Source organism: Pomacea canaliculata, linkage group LG2, assembly GCF_003073045.1.
Source record: "Pomacea canaliculata isolate SZHN2017 linkage group LG2, ASM307304v1, whole genome shotgun sequence".
NCBI lineage: Eukaryota > Metazoa > Mollusca > Gastropoda > Architaenioglossa > Ampullariidae > Pomacea > Pomacea canaliculata.
The window spans coordinates 35,229,505-35,246,804 of NC_037591.1; the positions used below are offsets into that span (position 1 = coordinate 35,229,505).

The 17,300-nt window shown below is 42.1% G+C and overlaps 1 long non-coding RNA gene across 1 annotated transcript; it reads left to right on the forward strand.

Annotated features, from left to right (window-relative positions):
* Window positions 1–5,872: 5,872 nt before the first annotated feature.
* On the forward strand, window positions 5,873–14,650 carry LOC112558123. The gene is made up of 3 exons (XR_003098076.1): window positions 5,873–6,145; window positions 13,084–13,327; window positions 13,783–14,650. It is a non-coding gene; the product is annotated as an uncharacterized LOC112558123 (long non-coding RNA).
* Window positions 14,651–17,300: the final 2,650 nt, after the last annotated feature.

Sequence of the window (17,300 nt, forward strand, 5' to 3'; positions counted from 1 at the left end):
TTATTTAATTTCGCGTGACAGTCTTTTTCTAGGTTGTCAATAACAGTACACAAATTTGCCGAAGAAAGCTAGAGGTCGCTCTTCTGCCATAAAAACGGAAATAACAGTTGAATAAGCGACATGTTCATTGATAAGTTCCGGACCCAAATTGAAAGCTGTAATTGTTGTCTCAACACTTTGGTAGGCATTAAAAAAAAATTATCAGCTGAGCAGCCACATAGTGAGGAACAGCCATAAGCAGCGTTTTCTTCTTGTAAGCGGCAGCTGAAGGGAGCAAACACTGTACCAAAACAGGTTTTATCGATTGAAGAGTTCTTTAAGGAAAGGTAAGAAAGTCAACAAAAAGCTGAAGAATGTTACCACCTAAGCCATGCAAGAAAACACATGGAACAGGTAGCAGAGCACCTGCATGGTTAGGTCGGCACTAGCTTTTCTTGCTGCTAGAATCTACATGGAGGAGGGAGAGAAGGAAGGATTAGGTACCCTGGTCTGTCAAGGACAAATGCATTGCCCTGTCCTTGTACCATACAAACCCCAACTAGTAAAGCCATTATTTTTATTGCTGTCACCCTATGTGTGTATGTGTCTGTGTGTGGTCTTTTTAAGAATAAAAAGTTAAGAAAGAGAGTGTGGGGAGGGGCAGGGGGCCTGAACACCTTGCCTCAAGACTCCCAGACCTAAGCAGCCAACAGTGGTTACATAGGGGTATGGGACATTTCTAAGATTGGTTATTGGCTCATAAAACAAAGTGCAATATTTACATGCATCTAAGAATAATTGTTTCAACTGAGCTTTTCAGTAATATGAACACGTACAACAGAAACATTGCATGGATAATCCGCATTGTCTTTCTGTTGTCGGGTTGCTTCCCTTTAGAGCGTGATCAGCTTTGCCGCTTGGGGCGCAGCGCGCCGTACCATGGACATCTGTAGGTGGACTGCTGTCTGTCTGCCAAGACCAACGCTTAGCCTCTTGTGAAATTCGCCGCTGTTAGTCTCGGCGAGCCTAAACAAAGAATGTGAATAAACCGGAAGCTTTGTAGTAGCATGCCTCGTTTTAGGAGTTAACTGGGAAAAAAACGTCTGCCAGCAGTCCAGTAACAAGTTCGTGGCCGTACCGTCCTCGTGTAGACACAAGCACGACGTGACCCATGTTATATTTACGACCTTTGGAAACAGTGGGGCTATGGATGGGCGGGATGGGTGGATGGAATTGTAAGTAGGAAGATCCGGGCAATTAAATTATTTCTCTCCATTTGACTATCATGGTAAGTGCGTGAATATTAACGATGAGTACTGTAGACTATGTAGACAATCAGCATCTAATGCATGCAAGCTGCCCAGCTCAGTTCTTCTAACACCAACAGCATTGGAAGACCTGGCACTGGACATTAATTTGGCTATCACAGATGGGTCAAGGCTGATCGTTGAACAGCTTTTTCCACACAAAAAAAACTGTTATTTCAAGATGATTGAATGACTTTCTGATCGCTCAGTGTGCTGCGCTACAGAAACCACATGCAGAGACCACAGTAAGGTCGTGTTGGGTCATGTCGCTCCAAAGCGCGCGTTTTTCACACGAGCAACTAATTTTTAAAAATAATACTGAATTGCTCTTCATATCACCATACTCTGAACTTTCGGTAACGTTTTTGCAAGTACCAGTACCAAGAGAGATTTTAACACTTAAACATACATTAAACTGTGCACTTAAGTGACTATAGAGACGGGAGAAATTTCAGGTCAAGTGGTGACCTCCCTCGAAGACCCAGTTTGTGACAGCGATGTGTTCGAGGCCTCATGACTAGTACTATAGTTTTCGTATTGTACTTAGGACTCCAAAGGCAGAAGAGAGCGATAGCAGCCAGGAATCGCGAAAAATTTTAATACCGATGAGCTGGAGTGAAACTGGCGTTAATCACGTGTTAGTCACGTGATGTGTAGCTACCGACGGTGCCAGTCGAGTACAGTACAGGCAAGGGTCCCTTATTCCCGTAGTGTGCTATTACATCACAGAGGATCTGCACTAATGAACATCCGGAACGCAAATGCAATTTTTGTAGCACAAAAAAAAAAAAAAAGTTATCGTCTCCTGCGTGAGCTCTGCAGCGAGTTGTCCTTCGACTACCCCTCTACCCTACTTACCTCCCCGGAAGAAGAATTGAGCATGGCGGGAGATTTTGCAGAAGACACATTACTGAAAAACTCTTCTGGGTCGGTCGAGCCGGTCATCCAGGACAAGTGGTAGGGAAGAACGATGAAGGTAAGTCTTTTTTCCTATGGATTTACAGCGTTTGTACAGTTTTGTTTTACTTAATATTTGAATGAACGTATTTTCCTGTGGATCGCTGTCAGCACCGAATGCTGAAATAAATTACAGTATATGTCCCTTGTACTTTTTGCTAGAAGTACACCGTTACACGAGACCCATACGTTGTTGGCGTGCGGTGCTGCTATGTTCAGATGGATGCAGCTGGTTTTTTTTTTTCTGGCAGGTTTATTTTCACATTTATCTACCCTTTCCCCCATAAATAGTGAGAAATCCCTGCTTGGTGGAAGGACTTTCCTTTTAATCATCATCATCGTCGTCGTCTTGTCGTTGTCACTATAAATGGTGACTTGATAGAGCAGTGGCAAAGCTTTTTCTAACGCCAGGCACACAGGTACTGACTGGGTTCACATCTCTGTGACTGACACCTGTGCGGTATTATCGGACTACCCAGGATTCCTCCCCTTTCTCACTTGTTCCGCTTTTTAGAGAAAACTGAGCACCGCATCCTCCCACCATTCAGTCATTTTCCTTCCTCCCGTACATTCCTCTCCCTCTCTGTTATCCATTGCTAAAAACACTCATGTGGTGTCAAAGGTGTCATCAAAAAGTTTGTGTGACTGTGTGCACGAACTTTAATTCTGGACTGCTGGCAAATGATTTCTTCCAGTTAACTACTAAAAAGAGGCATGATACTGCAAAGCTTCCGGTTTTATCACATTTTTTGTTAAGGCTCCCCGAGACTAACAGCGGAGAACTTCGCAAGAGGCTAAGCGTTGGTCTTGGCAGACAGACAGCAATCCACCTTTACATGTCCATGGTGTGTGTGGGTTGGACTGTGTTTTGTGCGAAGGAGGGAAGCTCTGTGTATGTGAAAGAGAGGATGACAAAGAGAGTCGGTGATTAAGAAGACAATTAACATCGCAGACAAAAGAGATGCCGCAAATTATGATCGAACAGGTTAATAAGTCTATGCTTGTAAAGTTTGCTCCCCGTTAACACCCAAACCACTTACAGTAAATCACTTGTCCAGAGCACCAGATGGTATTCAGCAACTACCTTTTTATCCCAAACGGAGCAAGATGCAAGTATCGAACCTGTACGAAAGGTCGAGGCAACTTTATTAGCCACCAGCACGCCGACCTCGCGCTGGCACATGCAGGTGCGTGGACAGGTGACGAAGAACACGCGACGTTATTTACCTGAGGTCACGAGGTGTAAGTAAGGTTTGTAACCATTAAATCTCACAGTGCATTACGCAGTGTGGGAAACAAAGCTCCAAGGAGTAGGAGACAACTGCGGTAGGATCCACTCTCCCCCTTTTCTAGCGACCGGGAGGTGTTACATACTGACTTGTCGTTTATAAACTTTGCTGACTGGGACATGTTACGTTCAGACTTGTTATTTGCTTTCACTGCTTAGTGATAGGAAACATTACCATTGACTAATCTTTTTGTAATATTCTGGTTTCGTTACGATTCGTTGTATGTAATGCGTAATGATATGGACTTCTTGCTTTACCGCCCTGTTGTTTGTAACTTACCTATGTTACGTACAGTATATTACCTTCAAAGACTTGTTACGTACGGACCAGACCTTTGTAACCTACACCTGTGAGAACTTGTACTTTAGGTGACTGGGACTTGTTACCCACCAAACAGACATAGCAGAAAGCCCAAGATGAAAGTTTGCGATCAAATATATAATCGATGTGTGTGAAGACAATGACAATGGCAACGGCAATGACAGTGACAATGACCAGTGGGCTCAGTTACATAAATATCCAGAACTATTGCTAGTTATAAGATAAGGGCATGATAAGAAAGATGAAGAAAATAGATGTAATGAATGAAGCACACTAATTTGAAAATAATGATTCACCTGCTAGCCTTGAAAGGAAAAAAACCATCTGAACAACAGGTGTTCACGCTGGCCTTATCGACGTATAGTCAAATAATTGGTTCAAACGCAGAAGTTGTCCACCTTCCGAGGAGTAAGTGACGGGTATACACATTGCTTTCAACGAGAGAGAGAGAATTTTCAACATCTGCAGGCAGTTGGAGCGTGACGTCATCAAGGTGTAGCGAGACCAGGGAGAGAAAGCGACTGCATGGGGGTGAGGAAGGTGAAGGGGTTTTAAAAAATGACTTTTAAGATTTTTTTTTCCCCAGTAGTGAGTTTGACTGCACGACAGCTTCGTCTTCTGCCGACACGTTTGATCTTAGTGCGGTCGCTAACAAGTTTTCAATCGATGGTCTTTAACCTATAGTCACCGGTTTGAACGCAGCAGCGCGTTTTATTGCAGTTTTCTGGTGGAAGGAGTGGAGGCCTGTGCTAAAGAGATTCTTGCCACGTGCACGCGCTTTTCTGATCTTTGACCTCTGCACTCTTAATGGGAGCGGCTGCATGCTTGCATATGAGTCGGTGCAACCTAACAAGTGTGCATGCGTGTGTGTGTGTTGGAACAATGAGACGACAGTGATTATGACGACATGATGATGATGATGATGATGAGGAGGAGGAGGAGGAGGATTTTTCTAAAGAATCATATAAGCACTAATGGTCTTGACTGTGTAGATACTCAGAGAACTGAAAAACACAATGCTCGTTTTCCTGATAAATTATCCTTTTAAGCCGCTATCTCATGTTAAGTCCAGGGGCCAAAGTCACGAAGCAGGGGTAGCTTTACCTCCGGGTTAACTTTGATCATAAGGTGTTCAGGCTCCCTGTAACTGGACTTAGACTGAATGATAATGTAAAGGCTGGGGTCTAGCATCCGTTACTATGACCACAAAGAGTATTTGAAGCTGAAGCTAAAGGCAAACCCTGGAGAACAAATGAATTATAACTACGATCTTAGGTGTGACTTTAAGCTTTCCCTTCTCGTGCACTGAGGGTTGTTGTAGCCATTGCCGCAAGATCTTTGCTTTACATATAGCTCTACTCGCTCAGCCATGGGAAGTAGCTTTTACTTGAGTGTCCCTTGGAGAGATGAAGACCTCATTCCACTCACTACAGATAACAGAGATAAAGGACTAATGACACTCATGGAAAGACCTTTATGTGCTGGAAGAAGGCGGGCACTCGTTCTTTCCGGGTTTCTTGTACGCAGTGCGTTTCAGAGCTAGAATCATAATTATTTATAAAGTGTCATCCATAACTTTCAGTCAGACCTGATGGAACAAGACTAGACAGTTCCCCTTTAAGTGTAGATTAGGGTCACAAAGTAGTTTTTGTCTCTCATATGTCTCTCAAAGGCATATCTGTGAGCGTTTGTTGTCACACGTTTCACCTTTTCTGTGTTGTACTCTTAATCGGCTGAAAAAGAGGCGGGAACAGTCCGCTCTAAGGGAGACCACTCACCATCGCTTCTTTTACCACGTCACACAACGCTGTCTGCAAGTTCAAAAAAACTTCTCTTAGTTGTTGCTCTTGCGAGAATCGTATACCAACCAGTTGTCCACCGATTTGCACCCGCCCCACCCCTCCAACTTTTAAACGTCTGCATCACAGTATATCACGACACCGCAGCAACAGGTGTTTTAATCTCTCTCTCTCACACACACACACACACGTGTACGTGCACGCGCGCGCGCACACACACACACATACACACAAAAGCAGGTGAAGAAAGAAAGGACGAACTACAGCAAGAGATAGAGAGGTGAGCAGCTGGTGCCAGGAGTTCGATAACCGTAAAGTACCACCTTTGTCACAACGTCTTAACCACGTCGCTATAGTCTCGTCCCTGGTCGCGTCCCCTGCATGACCACCAGAGGGCGTGCAGGTTGTGGCGGCGACGTCAAAGGTTGCGCCGGCGCGAGATGAAACGGATCCTTCTGATGAGACTGCGAGGTTTTCAAAATTTCTCTGCCAGGTAAACTCAGATTGGTTTTTCTTTGTTTTATTCTTAGGAATTACAGTTTGCTTTCTCGGGCTCAGAGTAAAAAAGAAAAACAAAAAAGAAACCGTCACTGAACCAAGAGCAGGAAAGTTTCGTATGCCCAGTGAGAAAGAGCGCGTGCGGCGGAAGTATTTTATGCGGAGGGAGACACCAAACACCTGAACCTTCTCTGAACCCAGATACACAGGAAGGAAACAGCTGCAGCAGAACTGTCGACCTTATGTTTGAGAAAACTGACTAACAGCGGGTGTTGTCAAGACAAGTATAGATGTGTCTCGTCCTCTTCTTGTCTGAATGGTTTGCCTGATTAAGTATTCGTCTGCTGCACTCAGATTTCCGTTTTATATTCCGCTAATTTCATTCATATTATTAATATTGGGGAAGTGTCCACCGGTGTACGTTTCAGTGTTATTTATCTGTTCTGATATATACTCACTAAAATAGTGGGGAAGGGAGCGTGGACTTTAAAAATAAAATTAAAAAACGCACACAAGCTCTTTGTTCTCGGTGTGAAAAAGTGAAGGGGGAAAGAGGAGGTTGTGATTCGAATCGACTAGAAAAGGGGCTGGAGGGCGGCGACTGAGAAGCCACTTCCGGTTCAAAGGTTAGACTCGCATGTACTTCTCCCAACTTCAGACTGAAGTGGCCATGGAATTAAAGTGACCTGTAAGATCCAGCCTGGACTTCTGCTACTTGGCAATCCAATGAGGAAGTGAGAGGTAAGGTGGGAGTGGGGTACAGGGTTGAGGGAACTACAAGGCTGAATCGCGAATGTCTTATTTTTGTTCTGATGGCGGTAGTGGCTGAAAGAACATGTGATCTTTCTGTACCCGATGGCCATCCAAGGGAATGGGACATTTACATAATAAATGCAAGAGTGCCAGGAGCTGCAGGCTGCAACTTGTGTAAATTATATTGCCCTCCTTTCAAGGAGATACCTTAGAAAGAAAGTACAATGAAAGAATAGAAAAAAATGCAAAAAGAACGTGAGAGCCATAGACAACAGAACTCGCACTGACTGGCCTAAGAAGAGTGCGTCTGTGTGTGCGCGCGCTATGTAAATTTAATGCCAAGAAATAATTTTTTATTTATTTAAGAAACGAAGTCTGTTCTTTGGTTTATTTTTGTCACGTGATTCAGTTGAAAGTGCAAAATGTATGCATATCGAAGCGCCACGTCTTTTCTTTTTGCACACGATACTTCTGGGTTCTACGTGATCCTACGTCAAGTAATGGTCAGAAACACGTCCCACAACTCCAGCCGCGACTCGTGGAAAGAACCCAGAGCGGCTAACAATTGTCATCGTCGGCGTTGTCTATGAAAACAGTTAGAGTATAGAGTATAATACTGTGTGTGATAATATATCGATTTATAGAGTATAATACTGTGTGTGTGTGTCGCCCCCTAGCGCCGAGGCACTTTCAGTGTATTGCCGTTTAAATTTAAATCTTGCTGACGCACCGTGTGAAGGCGACCAGAGTACCCCAAGAAACAGGCTTACCTGTCCGTTTTTCTACCCTTTTGTCCTTCTGACGCAGAAGATGTCGCAGGTGTGTGAGAGAAAGCGGGAGGGGGAAGTAGGTTTGAGATATGGGGAGATATCATCTTGTGGGACCCACGCCGACAGGGCAAGACAGGTTGAACGGTGCTCCTCTGGTTCCTGTTCAGGAGCGAAATTAATTCGAGTTTCTAGTCCGTTCTAAAAGCGATAAATTGAAAGTGTTACGGTGATTTCCGTTTGTATGGTGTTTGATTACCAAGACCACGACGAATGCTGTAGCCAAGACATCCTGTGACAATGCCCTTTAGGTAGCTGAACCCGAATTAATCAGATAAGAATTCCATAATGAGTTCGATGCGTGATAGTTATTTCTAGTTACTTTAGGAAATGATGAGTCGGTCTGTGTACAAAGGACAGCCGTAAATATAATGTATTAGTGTGTTTATCATGCATTTGGGAGAGCTGGACTACCAAGATGTCGTCTTTTAATTAACGACATGACATTTTCAAATTACCTCCTGCTGAAACCTCCTGTACATCTCATTAACAACAGACACAGCAGTTCTAGTTATTTCGTCCGAATGTGTCTCCAAGTTTATTGGTGTAACGATATTGTAATTCTTTCTGGCAGAACTACTCGGGAATCGCCCTCTCTCTCTCTCGCTTTGCTGAAGTATATTTAACTCTTTTTTTTTTAATCTTACTGAAATATTGTTCTCCTTTAATCGTTATGCACTCTTTCTTTACTGTCATTTAACAATATCGCTGACATGTTTTTGTGTCCCTCATACGATTTTTTGGACACGTATGCTACGGTCGTGTTACACCTCTTGTATACATATATCTCCTGGTACAAACCAGCTAACACCTTTCTGAGAACTATTCTTGTCCTGCAACAAGTCGTGTAGTACTTGTGTGGGACTTGGAGCATGTCACGGTGAGTCGAGAACGTATGATACAGCCACTCCTGAAAATCAAATATCAAAATAACACTAATACAACTTACCTGTCGACACCTAACTTACAAGGTAACTTACCAATAAAATAACGTGCACTAAGTGTAAGTGGCGCTGCTGGTCACGTGACCTGATCAAGGCTCGCGGCAGTCCGTGGCTTTACATCACTGCTATTATGGGAAACTCAACACCGAGCAAGGATCAGGACAGAAAGACAGGTGCGAACCACACCTGAGCTTTTTTTCAGACACTACCGCCACACCCCTTCTTGCGTCAACTGTTGTGTTGAGGGGTATTGTAAAGGCTGTATAGGTAGTAGGTAGACTTCAGGCGTCATGCGATACCTGGCCGGATACCCGCTTAAAAAGGCAGCCATGGTCTTTAGAGGCGAGAGATTAGTGACGGGACGAGGTGTGAGAACTCACAGTTTGTGCCTCACGAGCTGCAGTTGCTTTGTGGAGACACCGGGTGGAGGGCTTTGGGGTGGGTGCTGCGAGATGCACGGTTTGACAGTCAATGACTACAGCTACTACTACCCAATGGATTGTTGAACAGCAGACTGTTTCTGTCTTCCCCTACCCCACACACACATACCCTTGCGTTGAGTTGTTCTTTCCAGTAGTCTGTCAGTTGATACCAAATATCATTTTCAGTTCTGTTTTGCTTATTTACGGAGATGTACTTACGCACGAACACATTCATGCAGGCACGTACGAACACATGAACACAGATACAGATAGGATGTGCTCTGCTTGGCCCTATATACGGACTCTTAAAGTCTGAAAGACAGCGTTCACACATAGTGTAACAGGATGTACAAGAAGCTACACGCAAACATATAAAAATGAACAAACCAGTTGCCGTGAAAAAAATTCAGAGAAAAACTGAACCAAAAATGCATGTGGAACAGTGCAGCAACTACTTCAAAGTGAAAAAAATATTTGCGACACTTAAAGTCTGACTTGTTTACACAAAGCAAGAACCTTTTCGTTGTTCGATCTCTTCTCGTAAAGGAAGCGCATTCGGCGATTACCATATAGATAGAATTTTATCAGGTAAGTAACAGTTTGTCTTAAAGTCAGCGACGAGCTTCGGGCACAGTGGGCCTTGTACCGGGGACTAGGAGAAGGTTTGTGAGAAAAGCAAACTCGGCATAACCCGCCGAGTCAGAAAGATCGTGAGAGGAGTCGGTTTTATCCTGACTTCGGTTGGACCCATCTTACACCTGGATGCAGGACAGACCACTTCAGAACGAGGCCGAGACTTGCCAGTACTTTCTTCACTGCTCCTTGGTCTTCTAAGTGACTGTGGGTTGGTGATCATGTCAGTCTTTCTTTGGACTGGCGGGATTTTTGTTTTGTTTTTTTTTTTTTTTTTTGGTTCGCCACCTGACTGTTTGTTTGATGTTCGTCTGTTTTCGTGATAGGCGAGGAAAGTAAATATAGATATTGAGAAAGTGTTGTCTATTAATGTCTACTAACTTTGCCAACTTGTTTATGTTCTGCTAATGCTACTAGAACTGATGATAATGTTAATGTTCCTAGCATCGATGCTAATATTGTAGTTGCTAATGTTTCAAATGTTAATTACTAATATTCTCTCGTTCCTGATGTATATCCACTGCGCAATCGCGAGGTTAAGACCATCGTTTGTTCACAAGAACATTTTCCTACCTATGTATAACTACGTATGTTTTTATTCTTGACAACTTTGAACATACATAGCTCGTGTGCACGTGCGCGATTTCTGTGATTCATTTGTAGCCAAAGCACCATAGTAGTAGTACAATAGCGTGAAACAAACCGACAACGACCCTTTTCACATATACTGCTCCGATGAATCATCCCCGATATGGTGTCTCCCCAAACCCCTTCCTCACCCCACCCTCAGATTTTATTCACTCAGTCTTGTCTACCTGCGTCCTGTCGTCCCGATGAATGAACCTAATGGCTGCATGTTTTTACTGCGCAGGCGTCTGTCGTGAGAGGTGATTGTAGATAGAGACCTTGTGCATGCTTGTGAGAGAGTGAGGGAGCAAAAGAGCGAGGGAGCGGGCACGTGTAGACGAGAACAATTTAGAGGACCAAGTGTTCTGTCTGCTGGCTGTTGTCCTCGGACTTTAGAGTGTCACAGAGGAGCCTGTCTCTGTGATGCTAAGGACCGGCGCAAATGAAGGAAGCTTGAACTGTGAAAGGTAAACTTTATTACTGGATTTTTTTTTCTGTAGGATTGTCTATCAATCAACACATCGAGCTGGGTGATGCAGTGTTTCACCAGGTGCATGCTTGCAAAGCTCAGCATTCTGGAGACACCTGTTGTGTGTACCTACCTATGTGGATCATGTGATGCAAGAGTCGCGTGTCCTTTATAAGTCTGACTCTTGTCTAGTTCTTGATTTTGTTATGTATATATTTTATATATCGTCTTCCAATAGAGTTTCAGTATGAGATGATGAAAGTATCATCCTCATCTGCGTTCTACAAACATGAGAAAGCAAGATCGGGACCTCGCGACTGGCTCAGTGTATGACCCACATAGGTTAGTATGATGTACGCAGGTGGTGGACATCGCAATGATTTATTTATATGACACACGTAGGCTAGCAAGCAAGTAATACCGGTAAACAGATATTCAGAGAATAAGTGAACGTGCACGTGCGCGCTCCCGCCTGCATGCTACCGCTGAAAATGAAACTTAACCTCCTGACCTCCTCATTTAATATGCGCTCTGCTCATTAAGTGTCGCTATAAAAGGCAAAGCGGACCGACATGGCACTGCCTACTTCCATTAATTTAACATACTCTGGCTTCTATGCACGACAGCAATCACCTAAGTGGGTACTAATTGCTGCAATACTTGCTAGCGGGTGTTCGACTTAAATTTGTTTTTCCATCCTTTTGCGTCGTGGCTGTTCTGTTAGTCATTTCACTGCAAGTTTTCTTTTAAAGCTATACTTTTATTCCTCAGTAAAGAATAACTCTCGCCTGCCTTTAGACGATGTTTCAAGAGGTTAGTTCATTATTTTCATTTCTCATACCTGATCAACAAGACGACGACGATAAAGAAAGCACAATAAACCTCGACTACTAACCTCGTTCTTCAATGACTCATAGCTTCCATTGTAATCGCTCTCACATGCGTTTGAAAGGCAACCGGCGAAAGAAAAAGAAAAGAAAAACCAGACCGGTTAACCGGAATAAATATGCATGGTGATTTTTAATAGCGATGGAATATATATTAACACTCTCACTGCTATGTATCTAAGTCGTCTGCGCTTTTTAACTGGAACGTGACATCAAGTATGTGGCGATGTTTGGTAAAGTTGAACATGACGGTTGTAGACAAGCTTTGATAAACATAGCCACATATTTGATGAAATGTGTCCTGTTAAAAAATATTTTTAACAAAGCCGCTCCTACAAACCCAATTTTACTTTCCCCCCCCCCCCATTCCCCCGTGATGATGTGTTCAAGTGAGGTTTTGTTGGATGAAGATTTTTTTGATTGCTTTTGGATCATGACTGATTACATTTTAGACAAGGTGAGACACGGGGTATGTAATGAAAATAATAGACGTATATTTAAAAAGGTGGAAAAGTGGGACAGAATATGTGTGTGCTGAGACATACAGCCAGTCAATTACAGAGAAGTAGATAAAAAAAAAAAATGGCTGAGAAAACTTTCCAAACACCTATATACATACATTGCACACTTTTATACAGGATATACCTACAAATGTTCTCTTTCAGTTAGTGTTCCCTAACTGCAGACCCTGACGATCCATAAATGCATGTCACCTTGTTTCAGTCCTCACAACAGGCACTGACATCACCTGTCGAGTGACCTTTGCCACTCCTATAGTAGTTGGCGCTCATCATGATGAGGTTGGTGGTGAGCATGAAGTAGGCGCCTAATGAGCATAATGAGCATCGTGCATTGTGCCTGACGCTGATGAGACACCTATGAGACACCTATATGATATTACATGTTTAATGCCAATGACTCATGGTCATTATGACATGGTAGAAAATGTTTAACAATCTATAGGCAAATATATATTTTCATATACATGTAATTTGAACCCAAGTCATCAAGCATATTATCTTTCCAAAATATATATATAAGAGAGGTGGGATGAACGAGTGACAGTCGCTCAGAGGCGAGAGAGGGAGGGGCGGAAAGAGAAAGGGAGACAAATGAACGTCTGTGTACTTGATGATGTTGCTTCTACTTCCCGTTGCCCGTTGTTCACCATGTGCGCGCGCATACCTCCTTCTTTAGATCTTTGCTTTTGTTTTCTTTTTTATTTCTGTACCTCACTAACTCAATTATGATTATCAGAATCAGAAGAGCCTGTGTGTACATATATATTTTAAGGAAGATCTGTGGCTATTAGGATATGGGCATTCCAATGCGATACAATATTTTAAAGTACAAATAACATTTGTTTTTCAGGTGATTTGCTTGAAGTCGAACAAACTTCCCACGAATGAGAGCTGTATGTAAACGAATGACTTTGTGGAAACAGTATTCAGAGGCTGCACAAATCCACCTCTAGCATGGAGAAAACTTGTATAGATTACACAGCAACCGTTTGTGGTCGTCAGCAAACAGGATTTCAAGCATCTTTCATATTCCCACTGGCAGTCTACAGTCTAGATGCTGATGAAATATTCCAAACCGGCATCAGAAACAGTTTGTAGGACAATTTTATTTCTTCTTTTATGTTTGTTGTTCCTTTTTGTCTCTAATTCTTTCTTTCATTTGCTTGCCTTAAGGTACAGAAGATACAGAACTCACCAAGCCCTAAAATACGTGTGGTGTTAAAGGTGTAGTGGGGAACAATTTGAGAGCTGGGATCGTAGCTGTATACAAACACGACGTCACCACTTGCACATAATTGTTCCTGATGATCTTTGTAGACGTATATTTTGAGAAGGGAAAGAGGTTATTTTGGTAAATAATATCTTTATTCAGTCGTTTTAAAAAAAATGTGCACTCGACTAGTCCTTAAAAAATGGTTTCGTTACGACCGACCGTTGGGCCTACGTTGAGTCTACAATCTCTCGGAGGCTGTATCGTGATGTGCACGTACTCTCTCACTCGTACACAAAAGCAAATTTGAACATTTTCTTCGTTTATTTCTTCCGACAGGTGTCGCTACTGGCTCCAGTTCTCGCTGTCACGTCACATGAGCGGCTTCCCGCTAAGCTAACGTGATCGTTCCATTTGCTCATGTGATGTGGACGATGAGCGAATGGGCAGATCACGCATGCTTGGCGGGCTTGACATTGAGTCGTTTCCTGTCAACTTAGGAAGACCACGCATGCTCGGTGGCTCATTTCCTGTCAAGCTTCGTGGTTGACTGCAAAGATGCTGACACTATGTGCTGAGGATTTAACCGGTGCGATGCTAGAACTGAATGGTATGTGACAATGGTGACAAATAGTATACATCACCAGTTGCTGAGGAAATCGTGGCACACCTTGGTACATCTTGCGCACAACTAGGAGCACATCGCATGTGATGTTGACTTCCTGGGGCAGCAGTTATAAACCAGACATATATCCCTAGCTCCGGATTTGCTTTACTTATCTCCGCTCAGTACCTACAACCATAGCAAGTTCTGCCACAACCATGGACCTTACACAAGACGTGGGGGAGGACCTCAAGAGTATTAACCGACCTTCTATCAATCGAAGTACCCCGCAACACGCATGCTCCGAAGCTGAAGCTAATCCTAATCTCACCTCTTCTTGATGACTACAGCCCCATACGTGAATTACGTTCAGTGTTGTTGGTATATGTGTTTCTTGTAACTGGCATAGAGATGATGCTTCTTGATGTGGAGTGTTATTGTTGGGGATAAAATATCAGGGTATCAAAGTGATTTTACAGGTCAAATTTCATGAAGAAGCGTCTTTTTTTCACTCTGTTTTGGCAGTGATGCTAGTTTTATCCTTTTCTTTGGAGTCGTGTTCACGACTAATTTGAAATACCCAATAAATATTATCAGCATGAACATGTTGACCATATTTCGTGTGGGAGTGATCGTTTGTACACAAAACATTCGTCAGTCCTAGAAAACAGTAGATTTCACTGTCGTGTGTCTTTAGCAAACTGTCACAATCACAAAGTCCTTAGCAAAGCTTTTGACATAGTCACAAACTGAGGATTTTCCGCAAAGACCAAATATTTTTAAATATCTTGCATGTTTCATACATACTATGAATAACCTTGAGTCAATAGAAGAGGGCGAGAAGAATAAAAAAAATATCAAATAAAATCTGAAAACTCATTTTCGATTTTTTTTTTTTCTTTTGCAGGGGGGGGGGGGGAGCAGTGTATTTACCATTTATACACTTGTACAATAGATTTACACACTTAAAGAGTTTCTGTATGAACCACTATTCTTTCAAAATTTTTGGTCCCAAAATGACACACTGAAGGTAGCGGAAAAGTGGTGAAATTATAATATAAAAATTGAGGATTTACTTGATAATAATAGGACACCTATAAAATTTGAAGATTTTAAACAAATGCATGGTGATAGTGTTAATTTTATTGATTATGAATCATGGCAATTGTTAAATATAAAAGAAAAATTTGTCACTTATGGAAAGACACTATTGTTAGCTATAACTAAACATAAAAAGGTGCGAAAGGGATATGTAGTAAACTGTTGTGTTCACATGCGCCTACATGCATTACAAAATATTTTATAGACCTTCAATGGGGGCAAATATTCGTCCATCCCTTTACTGTTATCACAGATACAAAACTTCAGTGGTTTCAGTATTGTATTTTACACCAAGTCTTACCTACAAACACTCTTTTATTCCATATAAAACTACGAAATTCAGATCGCTGTACTTCCTGTACGCAGTCAAAGGAATCTATAGTCCAGTTCTTTAATTGTATCATCGTAAAAAAACAAAAAACAAAAAAAAACCAACAACTAAAAAACCAAATGGAATGATCTCTTTACAAAGTTAAAAGAAAAATGTCTTCGTATTGAAGTATATAAAACATTAATTACATTTGGAGTCCAAAATTAATTTATGTCGAAAATAGATAAGATACTCAGCCTTATTTTGACTATGGCAGAACTTTATATTTATCGAAACAAATGTCTCGATATGCATCTATAAGTGTGAACTCGTTTGTAACGGAAGTAAAGAAAAGATACTATGCAGAAAAATATTACTATACAACAAACTTAAAACCAAACCTTTGTTCAAGATGTGTTATCCGTATAAGCAGCTTCTTTAAACACACTGAGAGTTGTTTTGGGGGTGTTAAATAAATTACTTTTTTCTTCACATCACATTTCTCTTTTTGTAAATATGTTTTCCTTTTTTTTTTTTTACATCATCATCACCACACATACATACGTATATAAATACGAGTGCTGTCAAATGGCGCTATACGTCTTTGATGCGACTATCAACGCCGGACGAATACTTAACAACCGATACAGTACACAGCACAAGGGAAGTAACTAAATTCAAGTACGAATTACCATTAATGGACTACCTCCCTTGCTTGCTGTTTGCAAGTGGACCATTGATCGTGTCTGGTCGGGGTGAGAATAAAGGATTGTTTACAAACTGCCTCGGAAGGGGCTATATACGCACTTCTGCCTTGTAGCTGCTGCACCGAGAGAACCGTCACATGTGCATCATCGTCACACAAAACATCGATCCACAGTTACTTCTGCCTCAAAACAACTTTCCAGCCATCTTTGACAAACACGTGCATGCGTCTGTTACAATACTAAGACAGAAAACTACTGTACGATACACTTAAAAATCAATAGTATTCTTCTCTTTTCGTCTGCATTATGCCGGTATCCATTTAGTTTTTTCTTCTTCTCTTGGAATACCGTTATAAAGACAAGATGTTGTGTCTACAAATCAATCTCCCCTTTCTGATGACAACAAATGGTGGTTGACCTTTGTACAGACTGCGTGCTGACATTAACTAAATGTTCAACAACACACATGCACATTTCGGATTCCTTTTTTGTTGACAGCTGTTGTTCGACAGCCCTGGTGTTAGACCGAACGTGTGAGCAGAAAGCGGACAGGTCACAAGTCATACAAGGTGGGATACTGCGCAGCCATTTTTTTTCCCCCAAGACGGAAGTTTTGGAATGTCAGCCACAAGTAAACACACATTCAAGCATAAAAATCTGTTTATTTTTAACTTCTGATCTGAAGTGATCGACATGCATACATCAACAAGATACTAGGAAGTTACTTATAGCTATCAACCACTAAAGTGCAAAGTACCATGGCATTATTTTGGTGGCCTTGGGGTGAGTGTGTCAAGGTCTGTTTTTATTTGGGTGGTTTATTTTTTTTTTATTTTTTACAACGAGCAGATCTCATATATATGCGCACTTGTAAACATGCTAATATTTTATTAGAACCCTAGCGCAATCCAGTCCTGCGTGATAGAAAAAAATGAATGGACATCTCTTTCTCATATTCATGTGCCTGCCCAGGTCATTCGACCATCCCTGCCTCAGCGGACATCAACATATGTATGCTGCTTTCAACTCGCCGACAGCCAGTGTCACTGATGCCAGTTAGACATGTGGCTGGTGGCAGGACAGTTGCAGTCTAACAGTTGATGCCAGTCTGTGCGTTTTGAAAGAGGACATTATA